Here is a 3177-nt window from a genome sequence, read left to right as displayed (position 1 = left end):
ACTTTGTTTCCCTGCCTTAGAATGCCCTGCAATTTTCCCTAGGAACTAATCAAGTAATTAAATACATGTACAATGTAAAGCTGCTATGGCAGTGCTCTGCTTGAAAAGGCTCTGCACTAGAGTATTATCAGCCTGAAACATAATCTCTGGCACACAACTCCTTGGAATAAAGAAACTCTCTTTTTAGACAAGCACAATGGTTCGCTGAGCCTAAACCTGTTCATAAAACAGTAAGTTTATACAATGGACTTTCTTGAGAGCTACACAAAACTCCTAACACTGCACATTGCAACTTAGTATATACCTGATAAATAAGCTGCATAATGTTGCTAAGTTTGTAATCTGCCTAGTAATAAAGTGAACAGTATGTACTAGTGATGCCAATGACCTAAATTAACCTGTTGATATAAATAAAGCTTGGCAGTTTGGCCTCTCTGTCACTATGCCACATTTCCTGTCACTTATCTGTGTCTTCTTTTGATTTTCTTTTTTTTAAAAAAAGAGAGAGAGAGTGGGAGAGAGAGTGGGGGGGGAGGGAGGGAGGGAGGGAGGGAGGGAGAGAGATTGAGAGAGAGAGAGAATTTTAATATTTATTTTTTTTTCAGTGGACACAACATCTTTGTTTGTATGTGGTGCTGAGGATCGAACCCAGGATGCATGCCTGCCAGGAAACCAAGCTACCACTTGAGCCACATACCCAGCCCCTCTTCTTTTGATTTTCCTACAATATTTTGTTAATTGAAATGTAGGGAGATCACTGAAGAACAAGAAGGAGCTTAAATAATTGATATGCATGGTAAACAGAGAGTATGAAATGCTCTTTAATGATTGCAACTGAAACAAACCTAGGCTTGAAAAAATATTTTCTGTCAGATTTTAGCTTATCAATTAACATTTTTAAATGTGAATTCCTCTTTAATTTTGGACCTCTTATCTGTATTTTTTGCTTCATTAATTTCTACCCAGTTTGATATGTCTACTGTCACTTTTCTCTTCAAATCCCAAGGTTATTTCATTGGAGACCAAGTGGTGACCCAAGATTACTTAGAGACATCAATATTTTTTTTGATGGAATATGTCACATTTTGTTATTTTCTTGGTAACTAAAGAAGTCTTTTTAATGTTACCCTCATTAGGAAAAAAAGAAAGAGAAAATATCCTATAAAAGTCTACAAAATTATTTTCTTAAACATTTTTTTTCTAGACAAAAACACTAAAATACTTTGAAACCATTTTCATTCTCTACATTGTAATCACTACTTAGAAAAGATAAGTTACACCTAAAAAGAAAAAAAAATCTTTAACATTTTCTTTTCTACATAAACAAATGCCCAATCTTTGTACTAAAAACAAGAAACAAACTTTTTAATGCAGAATAGAAGCTACCATAACATACTCTATAAAGTTAAAAAATAAATATTGGTTTTTAATTAAAAATTCTGAATGAAATTTAGGCTCACCAATAAAGAGTAGGTTTTTACAGATCTCTAACATCACATCTCCATATAAAGTCTGCTGAGAAGGGTCCAGGAATTTCCATTACTCTTCCGAAAATTCAATGACCACATCCCTTAATGTCAATGGTTCCTGAAATAAAAATGAAGAAATACATAACACATAAACCATATGATTAATGACATAGTATTTAATTTCATATAAATTTTAATGAGAGTTAAATGAGGTGGCTTTCACATATGGTAGTGATGTCAACCATTCAATAAGATACATTTTTTGTGGTGCCTGGGACTGAACCCAAGGGTTTTTGCATGAAAGGCAAACACTCTACCAAGTAAGCTATATCCCCAGCCCCAATAATTCATTTTAAGCAGTAAAATTGGTGGATATTTTTTTTTTATAATGAAACCCAGGGAGCAGCACATGTGAAGCAAAACACTGAACCAAAAAATTGGGAAAAAATCCAACATAATTCCAAAGGATAAATAATAGTTGCAATTAGTTATTGAATATTCAAAAGAAGCACAACCAAACAAAGCAATGATACTTGAGATATGCATAACAAAATTATAAGTAATAACAATACTCAAATGATGGTGGTTACCTTAGTGTGTAGAAGACATAAGAGATCACTAAAGACACACCAAAACTTTCAACAGTCCACATAATTATTTGAATGTTTATCTCCAAAGTTGTCTATCTTCTCATTATTTAAATATACCATAAATCTATACTGTATTTTAAAAATTACTTTTACAACATCACAATTCACTTCTAAAACAAAAGAATAAAATTTTTAATTATCAAACTATTACAAAACACTTAGGTACTTGGGTCAACTTGAATCACATGGCACAAAGTTATAACAAAAAATAAAAATAAAAAAAGCAAATTAAGTGAATAGACTATTAATCTTTCAGTTCATAAGGAAACTGACATATCAGGTGTAACATTCCCAGATTTGTAAAACCACTCTCACTGTGAAACTGTATCCTCACTTGGCTCATTTCAAAGTAGAAATTGAGAGAATACTAAGCAGTTAAGAAAAAAATTCTGAAAGGCTCTTGCACCCTAAATGCCTCTCTGACAGCTTGGAAATACTCCTTTTACCAGGGTCTCAGTTATCAGTAGTGAACAAACACATACATGAAATTAGTATAACATTCTGATCTGTGATGTCTTTCTTCTGATTCAGCATTATTATGATTTTTTTTTAATTTAGAGATTTAATCCAGGGGCACTCTACCCCTGAAATGCATTTCAAGAAGTTTTGATTTTTTTTTTATTGTGATAAATGGGCTTACAATGTTGCTTAGGGTCTCTGAATTACTGAGTCTTGAATCATATTTACTTTTATCCTACCTCATTTTTCCACATCACTATAATTACAAGTTTGTGCCACCTTTCCTGACTCTGCAACCACTTTTGATACCAAATGTGCAAACTTGCACAACAACCAATATTTCAACAACTAGTAGTCCAATAATTCAGTTCTGATACCATCTAGTACAGATCCCACAAGTTTGGTGTTTGCTACTATCAAATTTTACTAACTTAGGCTCCAGTTTCAAGCCCTAGAATAGAACAATATTCATATTTATAATTAATTTCCTATAAATTAGGGGTCTCTACATTTACTCACTCAAGTTACTTATTCTGATAAAAAAAAAGAACACTTATGTATACCAGCTTGTTATAAATTATATAAATCTGGAAGTTGAC

At 32.5% G+C, this 3177-nt stretch overlaps 1 long non-coding RNA gene across 1 annotated transcript; it reads right to left on the bottom strand.

Annotated features, from left to right (window-relative positions):
• Nucleotides 1-399: 399 nt before the first annotated feature.
• On the bottom strand, nucleotides 400-1541 carry LOC308640716. The gene is made up of 2 exons (XR_014020344.1): nucleotides 1461-1541; nucleotides 400-485 (listed from the first exon to the last, which is right to left on the bottom strand). It is a non-coding gene; the product is annotated as an uncharacterized lncRNA (long non-coding RNA).
• Nucleotides 1542-3177: the final 1636 nt, after the last annotated feature.

This window comes from Spermophilus citellus (assembly GCF_964194105.1).
Source record: "Spermophilus citellus genome assembly, contig: SCAFFOLD_94, whole genome shotgun sequence".
Classification (NCBI taxonomy): Eukaryota; Metazoa; Chordata; class Mammalia; order Rodentia; family Sciuridae; genus Spermophilus; species Spermophilus citellus.
This window is presented reverse-complemented; position numbering and strand designations above follow the sequence as displayed.